Source organism: Schistocerca americana, chromosome 8, assembly GCF_021461395.2.
Source record: "Schistocerca americana isolate TAMUIC-IGC-003095 chromosome 8, iqSchAmer2.1, whole genome shotgun sequence".
In the NCBI taxonomy this organism is placed as follows: Eukaryota; Metazoa; Arthropoda; class Insecta; order Orthoptera; family Acrididae; genus Schistocerca; species Schistocerca americana.
In genome coordinates this window covers 83,743,248-83,759,897 of record NC_060126.1, presented here as the reverse complement: position 1 = coordinate 83,759,897, position 16,650 = coordinate 83,743,248, and positions in this window count along the sequence as shown.

Genomic DNA, 16,650 nt, shown 5'->3' with positions numbered 1-16,650 from the left:
CATTGTGTCCAGTGTTAAGTGCTCGCGGGCGCGGAAAGATGTTTACGTAGTCGGACTCTGAGGCGAGTGCGGCTGTCCGTTTGTGGCGGGACCCTGAGGCGCCACTCGCCGCCTACCTGGCGCGCTGGCCGTGGGGGTGTGTGGGCACCGCTGTACGCTTGACGTCAGCCGGCCAGGGAGCTGTCGATGGAGCGGGCTCAGCCGGCCGCGCGTACGTCAGCTGCACTCTGGAGTTTCACTGTGTGAGCGTGGCGAAGTCAGTTGGGACACACCTGCATGCCCGTAATGTCTGAAATAAAGAGTCATTTTCCAGGTGTTTGCAGAAGGCTATGTCCGTCGCATGTATGGAGGGTGTGTGACGTAAGCGGGGCCGCGGCGCAGCGATTGTACAGTTATTATGCGCGCGCGAGAGCGAGTCAATTAGCGGGCGTTCTAGTGCCGTCCAAACGTGCTGTTACATAGTCATGGGGGGTTGCACTGTCGAGCAAACTTTGCCGCCAAAAGTGTAGCACTGCGTTCTCGCCCGCACAGGGACACGTGGTGGACGGTGAGCAGTCGGCATCGACAGGTTTGAATGTGCCCAGGAAAAACAACTTCGGCGCTGAAAGTGTTGCAGGGAAATGGCCGACCATTGCGTGATTCAGCTCCGAGGCAGACAATTTTGGCAACAAACGTGCGGAGGCGACGAATACACGTGGTGAGCGGACAAGAGGCCACTGTGACGTCAAACTCGGCAAGTTCCAGCGTGTCCAGCGAAAACATGTTTACGACGTGGGAGCGATTGCTGGGCTCGCCCCCCGCGCTAGTGGCCGGCCGCCTCACGTGACAGGCGTAAGCAGTGTCTCTGTGCGCGGGCCAGGATTTGAACCAATTCAGTTGGAGCACAGACGTCGTGGTGGCAGCACACACATCTTTGATATCGCAGTGCAGACTGTGTTGGAGAACAAGTGATGACCATACTGCTTGAAATAAAGTCTTCAGTCCCTTCCCCCTGCAAAATCAAAGGACGTGTATTACGTTACTATAAGTACAGTTTATTATTTGACGCGATTATGATAGGCTACCAGTGAAAAAAGATAAGTGATGGAGAAAGCTCGTACATGTGATCAGTTATGGTGTTGGGATTTGAACTTGTGATAGATTTTTGTTATGTATGTAAGGAAAATGGCTTTCCCACCGAGAAAATCGGACATCTTGAATAAATAATAAATGAGAATAATAAATAGAAGTACAGTTTCCGAGAGAATATCGTGTTGGAATTTGAATTTGGCGCAATTTTCTAGTGGAGGTAGGCCTATAATAATAAATGATAATCAATGATAATAAATGATAATGAATGAGAATAAATAATAATGTATGTTAATGAATGATAATCAATAATAATAAAAAGACAAGTACGGTCTTTGCATGCATTATCCTGTTGGAATTCAAACTTCCTGCCATTTTTTCTCCTGGAGGCTTAGGTTAGTGGACGTAGCACAATTGGCCTATTTTCCCGCCAAAAGCCGCCATCTTGGATGACGTAATGCGATGTTGCCAAGTCTACATGCCGCCATCTTGGATGACGTTATCGCCGCCATCTTGAAAAATTTGGCAACAATGCAACGTGCGCTGGCACGAAGGTTGTCCCTTTACTCATGCCGCCTCCTCACCTGTTGATTCTGTCAGTCCTGTGGCATACCATGTTGCGTAGTTTGAGATTTTCAGTGCGCTGTAGGTGCATTTCAGTGACAAAAAGGACATCGATGTTCTGGTCTTCGAGGAATTCGTTTAAAAGTTCCCGTTTATTGGCAATTCCATTGGCATTGAAATTGCAAAATCGGAGGTTCTGTTTCTTGGGAGGCCTAAGGTCCATTGAAGGAACCGATGATGGTCATCACTCCTTCAATGGTGGTTATAAGTTTGGGCACTAAGTCCAGTGCTTGTGTGAAGTTGTGAATGATAGTTGTGATTTGCTGCAACGTGTTGGATGACTGGATCTTGTCCCAAATTGACTTAAGTTGACGAATGAAACTGAGGACAGAGTCTAGGCCGGTGGTGGCGTCAGTGTCGGCCCATGCGTTGTTGGGTTGTGGTGGGAGAGTCGCCCAGTTTCGTCGTCCCATGCGGCTAGCCTCGGCCGGTGTGGGCATCACTGTCGGCCGAATTGTAGGCCTTGGAGCCAGCCTCTGCTGTTGCGGTCGTGTCCTGGTGTAAGCGTCGATCGCCTTCTGATATTCTTCACAGCCTCTGAAAGAGGCGGGGTGGCCGTACTTGTTGCAGTTCACGCAGTGGAGGGTGCTATCTTTGGGCAGTTGGCATTGAAAAGCCCTATGATTAACGCCACATCTGACGCAGCGCGTCGGCATATCGCAGTAATTGACGGTGTGGAAGGACCCCTGGCATTTTTTGCATTGCAGGGGTCCACCTTACTCTTGTAGGATTCAACAGTAACTTTCATGTCAAGCACGTACTTCATGTGATATATTGCCTCATTTTCTGGGTGCTTGTCCAGCGTTACGCAGTAGACATCCATCAGTCGGAGCTCCTTGGTGGATTCATCACGCTTCTTATACTGATGCACATTGGAAGACGGGAAGTTTTGTCGGTGCAGGTCTTCTTGAAGATCCTGTTCTTTGACTGTATGCGGGAGGCCTTTTATGACCACCTTCGATTGCCTGTCGGCCTGGAGTTGGTGGGTGAAATTGTCGATTTTGTGATGGTTGAAAAACTCAGGTGCCGTTCTTTGGTCCTTGATTGATTCGAAGTGGTACTTGACTGTTTTGCCTTTGTGGATAGCTTTAATGGGGCCTTCCATGTATTATTTGAGGGCCTTGTTTAGCGTGAGGTAATGCCCTGCGTATTGGATGGTTATCGGCGGAATGCGTGGTCTTCTTGGGACCGTTCGCTGTGCCGGTGTGGTTGTCGTCCGTTGTTGGGTTGGGGGACCCGCTGTTGCGTTGTTGGCGACGTCCATATTGGCGGTAGCATCATTCAGAACATCGAATCTGTTCGCTGTTTGTATGTTGAACTTGGTCGGCGCGCCGGATTCGGTGGAATTTTTCCTCTTGAGTGTTTTCTTGGCACATTGGAATGTTCCCTGGCCGTCGTCATAATCCATGTCGGCGTCACTGGAAAATTCGGCGTTGGTGTCGTCCACGTGGGAAGCGTCGCTGTCCGATTGGTGTGTCGCACCAGTGTCCGTAATGTTGTGGCGCGCTAGCTCCTCCCGGTGCTTGCCGGCCGTCTTCTCGTCCCTGCTCGCAATGGACGTTCTGCTAGTGCTACGCGCGCGAGAAGAATCCCGCGCTGAGTCGGTGTGGTGAGCTGCGCCGGTTGGGCGCTCCGTGTTGCGGCGGCGCGGGCGCGGCGCTTGTGGTACGTCTCGCCCTGTCGAATCAGTGGTTGGATGGAGTTGCTGAAGGTTCACAGACTCAGACCCAGCCCTATCCGCGGAAATGGAACGTGCCCTACTGAGAGAATCAGGCCTGGAGGCGCGCGGACGTACCCCGGCCAGGGGGATGTCCGCCTGTTGGATTTCCGCCTGGGGAGAAGGCCCTGGTGCCTCAAATTGCCCTGTGCTAGCCATGTCCCTACCTCCTCTGGCTTTTCCAGAGGAGTCTCGCCTAGTAATCCTATTTGCGTCCTAATGAGGAGCCAACAACTTGCCTCCAGAAATCAGTCGTACAGCCAACGCGGCATGCGCGCGATGAGTAGCTGAGGTAAAAAACAGTGCCGTGCAGTGACAACCACGCGGTACCGGAATCCGGCCTCGAATGTCTCGAGTCTCCTCCGCTAAGGAAGTCGTCGGCGGGCGCGGACCGAATGGGGAACGCACTAAGCACGGCCCCGCAGCTGCCAATGGTAGCGCACAGCGGAGCGAATGCCCAGCTGCCCCTTTTTTCCGTGTGTGTGGTGTGGCGGAAGTGCTACCATCTTCAATGGTTGGACTTCGTGTTGGATGGTAAGGTAACATTTTATCTTTTTATTGTCGTTGGCAGGCTTTGGGCTCAAGGTCCTTTAGACCTGCAATAACTTTAATTTCTTTATATTAGGAAATTATTGCTCGTGGCACCTTGATTCGATGCCACGGTTCTGGGTCTACTAGTCCTATCTCTTCAAACTACCTGCTAGTTGGTCGTAATGTATCATTTTCTTTTTCAAAGATTGCTCTAGTTTTTTTGACGATGATATCTGATATTTTTGGTAATCCTGTTTCTTGGTGTAGCGTGTGTGTTCTGGTCCATCTGGGTGCCTGTACTATAATCCGGAGGCAGCGATTTTGAAGGATTTGTGATTTTTGTATATTGCTTTTGCTGGTCGTACCCCATGAGCTAAAACCGTAAAGCATCATGGGGACGATGGTGGCTTTGTATAATCTCAGTTTGGTATGCAGTGACATGTCTGTACTAATCAAGAATGCGTAAAGGCTATGGATGGTGCGGATGATTTTGTCAAGTTTGATCTCTATGTGTAGGTTGTGTGTTAGTTTGTCAATTGTTATGCCGAGGTAGCGGGTGAAGGTGGTCCAATTCACATCTTGATGTTGTATCGTTAGTCTTCTGTTCAGAATCGGGCGTTTTCTAGTGAATAGGATAGCTTTCGTTTTTGTTGGGTTGATGTTATTGTCTGTGGCCCATAGTTGCAAGATACCCAGTTGGTGTTGAAGTCTATTGATCATGATATTTATTTGTCGGCCGCTCGTCATTAATGCTGTATCGTCGGCAAATTGTGCTAGTCGTGTATGTTGTAGTTTTGGTAGATCATTAACGTAAACTGTGAAAATGATTGGCGAAATCACCGATTCCTGTGGAATTCCTGCATTTTGATTCTTCGTCTCTGTTCTGTATCCTCCTATCTGCACGAAAAAGCGTCTGTCTTGTAGAAAATTGTCGATTATGTTTGGCTATTAGTTTGTCTCGCCACATTTTGTCATAGGCTTTCTCAATGTCCAGAAATATTGCAGCTGTGTAGTTCGATCTATTCATGTTGTATGAAAGGAGCTCGGAAATTCGAAGGAGCTGCATCTCAGCGGATAGTTTTTGTTGGAATGCAAACTGTTCCGGTCTGATAATGATATTGTCCAGCAGGGTGGGGCGAAATCGTACCAACAGGAGTCGTTCTAGTAGTTTGCCAAGGGTTGGGTGCAGGCTGATAGGTCTGTGGTTGGTAGGATCCTGTAGGTCTTTATCTGGTTTTGGAATAGGCGTAGGGAAGCAGTCGTTTAAGAGGCAGCTGTTGTATAGTCGAGTCAAAAGGACGAGAAGCTTCCTCGGAAGATGCTTGATGTGTAGGTTTGTAATTTTGTCCGGTCATGGAGCAGAGTGTGAACCAAGATTGTGGATGAGGCGGCACCGTTCTCCGGGAGTTGTTAATATCGGGCGATCTCTACTGATGGTTTGTATGATTCGGTGCGCAGTCCTTCGTGTTTGTTCGTCTTCTTGGTCGTCGTTTGCGCAATCGATGAAGTTTAAGGTGTTTTGTGTTTCGTAAGTATTGGCAAAAAGTTCTGCGCGTGCAAGTGGTTCAAATATTAGGTGTCCTTCATGTTGTAAAGCTGTCTTTGGTGTTCTTGGTTGTCGTACGTTTCTGATAAGTTGCCATTCGTCGCGAGACTGGAGGTGTATATTTGCCATTTTATCCTCCCCCAGTTCGGTTCGCCATTCGTGTGTCCGTATTGTAATTTCACGTGAGAGATCCTTCATTTGTCTGCGGTATATGGGATTACGTGTCTTTTGGCATTTCTTTCTCGCTCGGTTTTTGAGATATTTTAGGTCCTGAAGCGCAGGCGGAAATGCTTCATAGAATGGATTTTCAAATGTGATAGTAGTAGATGCCTGTTTTGCTGCGCGGCGAATCTTAGTTGATAGTGTGGCTATTGTTTGGTCTGTGGCTTCAGTTGTTAGTATTGAGGCATCGTTGGAATTGTTCCCAGTCTATGACGTGTTTAGTAAATGGTGTCGGGGATGGGATGGCGTGGGATAGGCGTTCGATACAGATGATAATCTGATGTAAGGTCATTTATTGTCTTGAGGTTTAAGTTTGGATTTACGTTTTTGACCCTGACTACGTCAAGGACGTCTGGGCGATGGTTACGTGCAGCTGGTATGTGTGTTGGATCTTCAGGGCCGACTGTTAAGGCTTGTATGCGAACTTCTGAATCATAAAGGCTGTTTCCTCGTGCGTTTCCCCACCGTGAATTTCATGCTAGGTGTTTGGCGTTTAAATCGCCCCCTAGGAGTACTTTGTCATCTGAATCGAAGAGTTGAATGAAGTCCTGTTCGTGGAATAGGTCTGCTGGACTAAGGTATGCTGCAACGAGTGTTAGTTTTCCCTGAGTGGCGTTGATCGTAACTGCTGTTGCTTCAAGTGTGGCGAAGTGTGGAAGGGTTTCATGTTAGTGGGTAATAGTTGAACGTATCAACCCCTCTTCTGTTTGAGTCGGTCTAAGTGCGTTTCGGATAGGAGCATTACGTCTATTTTGTGCTTTTCAATGAATTATGTCAGTTCTGGGTTTTTGGTCTTTACTCCATTTGCGTTGTAAATACATATTGTAAGGTTTTGCATTCTGTTTCTTTGTTCCATTATTCAGTGGAGAATATGTTCATTACGAGGATTTTTGTTATTAGATCTGGTGCATAGTTGAATTTTGTGCGATATTGATGATTGTTGTAATGATGTTATTTTGTTTGAAAAAAGTGAAGATGGGACCGACATTTGAAAGTGCTTTGAATATTTCTGATATTCCGGACATTTCTTCTGTTTTTGGTGGCTGTGATTGTTCCTGTCGTTTCAGTTTCAATAAATCACTTAGGCGGCGTTTATGTTGTGGTTTGGATTGTGATGTAGTTGATTGGTGGTCAGTTGACGGTGTCTTCAATGAAGGACATAGTTTCGGTAAAACTGAAGGATGGTGTAGCAGTCTGGTTTCGCTGGGGTTCTGTTTGTTTTGATGATATTCTGTTGGTCATAATAGCTTATTGAAATTCTTCACACCTCCTCCATGAAGCGGGATGGCCTGTTGACCGCAATTAGCGAATTTGGGTGGTTCTGTTCGTGGATGTGTACAGTCTTTGGAAAGGTGGTAGCCGCCACACCGCACACAGCGTACTGGCATTGAGCAATAGTTGCCGGAATTGTAGAATTTTTGACATTTTTTTGCATGTGCGGGGCCGTCTCGGGCATGGTAATCTTCGACTGCGACTCTCGTGTGGAACATATACTTGATATCATAAATGGCTTCATGGTTTGTTCCTTTTGGCAGTGTTAGGCAGTAGGCTGGTTGGGGAATGTGTCGTCTTGTATGGAGATCGCGTTTCTGGAACTGATGTACTAATGATATTTTGAAATTGAGATGGGTTAGTTCGGCTTTGACCTCGTCTTCTGAAATTTCTTCGGGAATTCCCTTTATTACGAGTTGCAATTCGCGTTCTTCTGCAGGTTGGTGTGTGTATAGTAGCATGTTAATTTGTTGAAAGAATTGTAGAGCCTGACGGTGATCTTCAAGTGTTTCGAAATGATATTTAATCTAATTGTTTCGGTAAAGGGCCTTCACCAGACCTTGAATGGGTTGCTTTAAAGGTGCATTCAGTTGGAAGTATTTTCCCACGTAGTTTATGGTGATTGGTGGGACCTTAGGTTTTGCAGGTTGAGGTGGTGGTATTGGATGATCCTGGTTGTGGTTGTTGAGGATTGGTTTCGTCGCGGAGTATTTGCTTTGTGTAGGAACAGGTGTGGATTTCTTGGTGGATGGTGGCTGGTCGGGAAAACGTCTTCTTTTGGTGGTTTTTCTTCTTCCCTTTTACAATTTTCAAGGGAATTTCTGATTCGTGTGAATTGTCAGGGATGTCCAAAGAGTCTGTAGTTTCCATGTCTTGTATTGTGTTCTTATTGGGTGTTTCGTCTTCGGACATGTCACTGTCAGTTGGTAAAGGCTCTTGCAGTCATCTGATTGCCGCTTCTTGTGCAGATAGGTCGCGTTCTTGTCTTAGACCAACATCTCACTGACACTGAATCTTCCGAAGACATTTGCCAACACATCATACAAGAAAGAATAACACGACTGTGTTCTGTGTAGTCCTGATCGCGGAATCTGTGTGAGCCCTGATATCCTGGCCTGGCCTGGCCTTGAGGAACGCGGACTGGCCACCCTCAGGTGGAGCCCTTGGTCCTCTTCATGCCCTGACCTAACCATGACTATCAGTGCAGCTATCTTGCCTACACTCGTATGTCGGCCTAACTCAGTAAGGCACGACATCTTCGCTTCACAGTGCACGGCACCGGTTTTTGTAGCGGCAAAGACCACTAGTGGCACTCGATAGCGAGATCGCACTCGGAGGTGATACACAGGTGGCGTACGCTTCCTGCTCGGCCTGGCCGATGCCCAGCTGCCCAAGAAGCCGTGGTAGGTGTTCACGGAAACAGACCGGAGACTGAACAAACGAGAAACGTAAACGCCTCCACAAATTAGGAAACTGTCACCCGTAATAAGCTCATAAAAATGTGACCACGAAAGGGATAAGTCGTCGTGGTTTGCGCCAGTTTGTAGTTCAGTGACTTGCTATGAACCGCCTATGCCATACCATGCAAAAACAACAATTTTAGGCACCCATAGTTTTTTTTTAATTTAAGTGGGAAAGATGGCTTCCCACAGAGCGCCAGATGGTACTATCAACTTTTTAGAAATTTTGTTCTACATCTCTCTACATCTACATCCATACTCCGCAAGCCACCTGACGGTGTGTGGCGGAGGGTACCTTGAGTACCTCTATCGGTTCTCCCTTCTATTCCAGTCTCGTATTGTTCGTGGAAAGAAGGATTGTCGGTATGCTTCTGTGTGGGCTCTAATCTCTCTGATTTTATCCTCATGGTCTCTTCGCGAGATATACGTAGGAGGGAGCAATATACTGCTTGACTCTTCGGTGAAGGTATGTTCTCGAAACTTCAACAAAAGCCCGTACCGAGCTACTGAGCGTCTCTCCTGCAGAGTTTTCCACTGGAGTTTATCTATCATCTCCATAACGCTTTCGCGATTACTAAATGATCCTGTAACGAAGCGCGCTGCTCTCTGTTGGATCTTCTCTCTCTCTTCTATCAACTCTATCTGGTACGGATCCCACACTGCTGAGCAGTATTCAAGCAGTGGGTGAACAATTGTACTGTAACCTACTTCCTTAGTTTTCGGATTGCATTTCCTTAGGATTCTTCCAATGAATCTCAGTCTGGCATCTGCTTTACCAACAATCAACTTTATATGATCATTCCATTTTAAATCACTCCTAATGCGTACTCCCAGATAATTTATGGAATTAACTGCTTCCAGTTGCTGACCTGCTATATTGTAGCTAAATGATAAGGGATCTATCTTTCTATGTATTCGCAGCACATTACACTTGTCTGCATTGACATTCAATTGCCATACCCTGCACCATGCGTCAATTCGCTGCAGATCCTCCTGCATTTCAGTACAATTTTCCAATGTTAGAACCTCTCGATATACCACAGCATCATCCGCAAAAAGCCTCAGTGGACTTCCGATGTCATCCACAAGGTCATTTATGTATATTGTGAATAGCAACGATCCTACGACACTCCCCTGCGGCACATCTGAAATCACTCGTACTTCGGAAGACTTCTCTCCATTGAGAATGACATGCTGCGTTCTGTTATCTAGGAACTCTTCAATCCAATCACACAATTGGTCTGATAGTCCATATGCTCTTACTTTGTTCATTAAACGACTGTGGGGAACTGTATCAAACGCCTTGCGGAAGTCAAGAAACACGGTATCTACCTGTGAACCCGTGTCTATGGCTCTCTGAGTCTCGTGGACGAATAGCGCGAGCTGGGTTTCACACGACCGTCTTTTTCGAAACCCATGCTGATTCCTACAGAGTAGATTTCTAGTCTCCAGAAAAGTCATTATACTCGAAAACATAATACGTGTTCCAAAATTCTACAACTGATCGACGTTAGAGATATAGGTCTATAGTTCTGCACATCTGTTCGATGTCCCTTCTTGAAAACGGGGATGACCTGTGCCCTTTTCCAATCCTTTGGAACGCTACGCTCTTCTAGAGACCTACGGTACACCGCTGCAAGAAGGGGGGCAAGTTCCTTCGCGTACTCTGTGTAAAATCGAACTGGTATCCCATCAGTTCCAGCGGCCTTTCCTCTTTTGAGCGATTTTAATTGTTTCTCTATCCCTCTGTTGTCTATTTCGATATCTACCATTTTGTCATCTGTGCGACAATCTAGAGAAGGAACTACAGTGCAGTCTTCCTCTGTGAAACAGCTTTGGAAAAAGACATTTAGTATTTCGGCCTTTAGTCTGTCATCCTCTGTTTCAGTACCATTTTGATCACAGAGTGTCTGGAAATTTTGTTTTGATCCACCTACCGCTTTGACATAAGACCAAAATTTCTTAGGATTTTCTGCCAAGTCAGTACATAGAACTTTACTTTCGAATTCATTGAACGCCTTTCGCATTGCCCTCCTCACACTACATTTCGCTTCGCGTAATTTTTGCTTGTCTGCAAGGCTTTGGCTATGTTTATGTTTGCTGTTAAGTTCCCTTTGCTTCCGCAGCAGTTTTCTAACTCGGTTGTTGTACCACGGTGGCTCTTTTCCATCTCTTACGATCTTGCTTGGCAAATACTCATCTAATGCATATTGTACGATGGCTTTGAACTTTGTCCACTGATCCTCAACATTATCTGTACTTGAGGCAAAACTTTTGTGTTGAGCCGTCAGGTACTCTGTAATCTGCTTTTTGTCACATTTGCTAAACAGAAAAATCTATTTATGGCTGAAATCATCGATGCAGTAACTGCTTTATGATCGCTGATTCCCTGTTCTGCGTTAACTGTTTCAAATAGTTCGGGTCTGTTTGTCACCAGAAGGCGTAATATGTTATCGCCACGACTCGGTTCTTTGTTTAACTGATCAAGGTAGTTTTCAGATAATGTACTTCAAAAAATTTCACTGGATTCTTTGTCCCTGCCATCTGTTATAAACGTTTGAGTCTCCCAGTCTATATTCGGCGAATTAAAATCTCCACCCAGAACTATGACATGGTTGGGAAATATACACGAAATATTTTCCAAATTTTCCTTCAGGTGCTCTGCCACAACAGCTGCTGAGCCAGGGGGCCTGCTTTAACCGCGACCTTCACCCAAATTATTTCACATTTCCGATCTCCGTCAATTTCCTTCGATACTATTGCACTTCTTATCGCTATAAACACGCCTACCCCTTCACTGTCCACCCTGTCTCTGCGGTATACATTCCAATCTGAGTTTAGGATTTCATTACTGTTTACGTGTGGTTTCACCCAACTTTCTGTCCCTAGTACTATATGGGCATTGTGACCGTTTATTAATGAGAGCAATTCTGGGACCTTTCTATAGACGCTCCTGCAGTTCACTATTAGCACATTAATGTTGTTATTCCCTGTTGCATTTTGCCTACTCCTACCGTGCCGCGTCTCAGGAGGCGTCTATGTAACTTTTGATATTGCAAAAAAAAAAAAAAAAAAAACATCATTCCTAGATTATTATTTTTTTTACTCTGAAACTATTAACGAAAATTCAATCGCTGTATGTTTTGGAACAGCCTCTAACTCAGACCTTCTAATGTGGGTGAACATCTGCCAAAGAAAATTGTGAAGTAGAGACGTTGCGTATGTGCAGTTCAAGATTTAAAAAGAAACGAGAATAATACCCTCAAATTGCAATATTGCTTTGTGTGTAGGTCCATGTTTGTCAGGAGCACCAGTGCTGTCTGTTTTTTTTTTTTTTTTAATGAATACAGATGGACGTCCATGTCGTTTCCTTGGTGGGAATCCTGACTGTAATTTTCTTGCCATCTGTAAACAGAATGTTAGCTGCTCTCCATTTCCTGTAACTGATGCTGCCATTGTGAATGCGTTTTATAATGCACGCAGCAATCAGAAAATAAAAAATCTGTGCCACCATTTTAGCCATCTCCTTCCAACTTCATGTTGTTCTCGCCTCTGGTTGAGGAGTTCTACACCGTCCATTACACTGTTGTACAAACTTATGGCACTTGGACAACCAATGCTACATATGAAACCATCTCTTCCTTTTCTGAAAACGAGTGTTACATCCTTGGGAGGTGTTGCTATAGACAGAACTGTTACTGCCTTGCTACTTTATCGCAGCGACTGAATCTTTCATCTGCGCCTTGAACTCGCCTCGTGAAAATTTGTCTTTTTTCTTCTTAATTTCTGGAAGAACTTTTCTGTTGACTCTGACAGTACCTACAGAATATATTCCATTACAGAAGTGTTTTCATTAGGGCATACGAAGTGAAATAGTTGTCAACTCCAACAATACATTTACTGTTTTTCATAGATAAACACAAGTCAATGGAGGGTGAAGCTTTGAATATGCCAGCCACTCGTGCTGGCGAAGCGTCAGAAAAATCATTAGATGAACGTCGGCCGAAGAACCCGAGACAGAAGCCAATAGGCAGTTTGTCAGTGCTAATATTGTCTTCCCCTTTTCCGCAATAGATCTGGAACTTCAGTAGATAGCCTTTCTTAACATCAGCCAGGCACCAAACTTTGTACCCTCATTTTATAGGCTTCATGGGCATATATTGTTTTATGCTCGATCTTCCCTTGAAAGATATCATATAATCTTTGAGGCTGATAATCTGTTGCTGAATCTGAGCCTCTAAGAAATTAGCATTTAGGGCGTCAGTCAGGGGCCTCACTTTACATAGTTTATCATATCCATCACCGCCCTTCCCCACTACCTTCCAATCATCATTCAAATGGTTTTTTTAAATTTTTTTACACCGTTGACCTCAAGAAACTACTCATATAGACGATTCGTTTTAGAGAATGCTTTCTTGGGAAATGCTAAGTTTTCTCTAACAGAATCTATGTCTAAACACTAAGGCATTGTTTCATCCCAAACTGTTTCAGCACTCTCATCAACTATCACCCAAAGCTGGAATTTTTTCGACTCTGTGGGAGAACCTGCGGAGGCTGAACACACTCCATGGGCTGAAACATCGTATGCTACTGAAGGCATTTGTTGAAAAGTAGCAGGGGATTTTGAGTGGATGCTGAGTATATTACTTTTCTCATCAGTTGAAACATCGTCTGATTCAATGTCGGAAACTGACTCATTCTCCTCAGGAAGTGAGAAGAGATCACGTCTTCCTCTCTGGTACAGTAATTCTGCAACGAGAAATACCTAAGTTAAGTGAATATGTCTAATAATACATCAGTAAACAGGCCTATTGTCTACACTAAATGTTCGAAATAGTACCAGACGCATGGCCAACTTGTGAATATGTGGGAATATTTGCTTCCACGGCCCAAATATATTTTTGATGTGTTAGAATTGACTATAACATTTCATTAATGCGTTAACATGAAGAAAATTGCATAAAATGTCGAATAAGTACCGTGGAATTACTTACAAATGCCATTGTCTGCAGATATACAAACAAAATCACGAAATTACATCAAAACGACGTCTACTTGCCACCAGATTGAGCACAACAGACGTATAATCCTCCGTCAATTGTTGACAGAGCGACTGCTGGCAGCGGCGGGAATTTTCACGTGTTTCTAATTCTCGTCTATAGATCGCAGCACCAACCAGACGTAGGAGTCCTTTGGCCCCTGGAGGACATTATGGGAAGATATCTTCCCATTGCCCATGAAAGGGTTCAGAGATGAACTCCTCTCTCTCATTATATCAGTCAAACAGTTGCTCTAAACTCTTCCCACTGTCCTTGTGACGGCAGTGCAGACGCCCTTGCGGCCAACTACCAACAGACAACACAAACGCACCATGCCCAGTGGCGGATTTAAAAATTTTGCGCCCCTAGGCACACCATACCATATGCCTCCCCCCCCCCCCAAAAAAAACATGTTTTAGATAATAGAGCTCCCACCCAAAACGGTGATCTGGTAATAGCTGTGAGCTGTTTGCGTACTCTGCTATTCGTTGTTCTAAAGGACGCGTCAGCGGTCTAGTCGCGTCTATCAAAATGTAATATGGAACCTGAACTGTACTTGGTGTACGGCAGCGGATAAAACAACCTTAAAACTCCATTGTGTTAACACATTCTTCTGTCGAAAGACAACAGAAACGAACACAAGAAAAATAACTTTTCTTTTATGGCCTAAAAATTCAGCAGAGTGTGTAGGAGGCAACGGATTTTTGTTATACATTCACTTTAAATATGTTCTTCTATACGAAATCGTTGAAAATGAAAATAAAGTTGTGTTACGATCTGAAAATTAAAGCGAACGTGTCATTCCTTAGAAATTAATACATACTTTTACAGAGATGCGTTCAAAGTTAAAATTAAACTGTCGTTTTACGATCTGATAACTTGAAAGTGTAGCAGATAAAAAAACACGTTCGGTATGAATACGTGAATCCATACGAAAGCGTAAGAAATAAAAGTGAAAGAGATATTTCTGTGCACGAACTAATAACTAAATACTGACGAACAAACACAGAACTGGATTTGCCATTGCATAATTTTGCGGATTGGTGTGGAAAATCTAATTCGTTTTACGACCTGATAGTTAACGTGTAAAGCATTAGGGTCCGTGTAGCTCGATGCTGCATAATAAGAGTACACAATACCTTTAATCCATGTAAGGCTGAACAGTTTTGTACTGCAGCTACTGCTCTCACCATAGCGCTTTGTAACGGTATTAGCAAAGCTTTTACGTATTTATCGACAGACTTTTTTATCTGAGCGTACTCTCCAGTAACGTATATTTCTGCCATAACTATTATATTACAACTTATGCGTATTCTTAGTGTCTGCTGAAATGTATACAGTATGACTTGAGTGTACAGTGCCGAGCGGCCTGGGTAATACGGGTATTGTTTAGTCTCGTCTGGTACTTTCGGTCACGTCTGCACGTAAACGAGGTTTAGTTCCGCGTTCTGCCATCGGCAATTGTATAATAAACAGGTAATATAAATCTTTAAGACTAGTATGAATAAATAAACAAACTCACCAGTGAGCAAAGTTGGCTTCTGGCTTTGACGGCAGAAAACTCGTTGATCACATCTTCATGGTTCAGACGGTTATCAGTTGGGAGGTCGGCTTCGATGTGAAGAATGGACAATGCATTCTATTTTTCCCCAGACAACGTAGAACGTAGGTACGATATCAGTCTTTCAAGAGCCGAAAACGAGCGTTCTGCTGAACAATTTGTAAGTGCCATACACTGAAATATTCTAAGAGCAATGTCAACACTCGGAAACACGGACTGAACCTCTCATTTCGTAAAAATTTACTCATTTCGACTGGTATATCACTAATCTGAGAAGATTTCAAAAGTTCCGCGAAATGTACACATTGACTAGGGAAGGAAGGCTCTAAATCTGTCCCATGTGACGCTTGGAGTTTTGCTGCACGTTCAGCAATATCGTCAGGTGAACTGTTCGTAAGGTTACTGAAAACTGTGAAGGACTCCAATAGTTTAACTTCTCATGGTTGGGATTCACAGTCATATTATATTTCTTAATAGACATCAATGTCGCAATTTCGGCCTTAGGGTAATTTTCAAGTAACACTGCAAAAGTCGTACTCATCGGATCTTGTGTGACGCTCGCAGTCAAAAGGCTACATTTTGACGAACACGTGTGCTCATGTCAGATAGTCTTATATTCTGACAGAATGCAACTTTTGCAGTGTCACTTGAAAATGGCCCTTAGGCCGAAATTTCAATCTAATAATAAATATTTCATACAGTCAACGGCGACTATGATGCTTGTAAGACTTAATAGTGTTCTATAACTATCCTTCCTCCTCACTAATTCGGCGTAAAAGTTGTCAAGTGTTGGGAGAAATGTTTCAACTGTGAAGGAGTTTTTCTGACTGGAAGGGAAAAATTTGGAGTCCGCTTCTTCATCATGAAGTTTGAGTTTTCGGGATCTTTTATAGGTGCAGAGAGTGTAAGAGAGATGGAACAAATGTTAGATGATCTAAAAACAAAATTAGAAGAATATGGAATGAAGATTAACAAGAAGAAAACGAAAAGCATGGTACTTGGGGGAAAGGGGAGAGAATGCCGTAAGAAAATAAGGGGAGAGGAAAAAAAGCAAGTGAATAACTTCAATTATTCGGGAAGTGTAATAATGGATGGTATGTATTGCTCAACAGAAATTAGGAAAATATTTGCAATGGCAAAAGAAGGATTCAAGAGGAAACAGAACGGAAATGGATTGGACATTGTATGAGGGACTGTTCATTGAAGGAAGGAATAGAAGGAATGGTGGAAGAAAAAAGGGAAAGAGGAAAAAGAAGATATCAAATGCTGGACAATATCAAAGGAGACAAATATTCAGAAATGAAAAGACTCTCTATGGACAGACAAAAGTTTAAGCTTAACCCATAACAAGATCTGCCGTAAGGCAGAGTGTCATACTACTACTTTAGTCTATATCAGTCACAATCTTCATGGATTTATTTTCATAATAGTCGAACATGCCACGAATAGATGCAATAAATCCTACAAGAGATTCATATAATTTTTGCACTATTTTTGTGTCAGTACTTACTCCAGAGATTTAATACTGTAAATCTGAAATTGCAAAGTGTATGTCCTTCCAAACTGTCATCATGAATACTGTTTCTAGTCTGCTGAGTTGATTCAGTAAA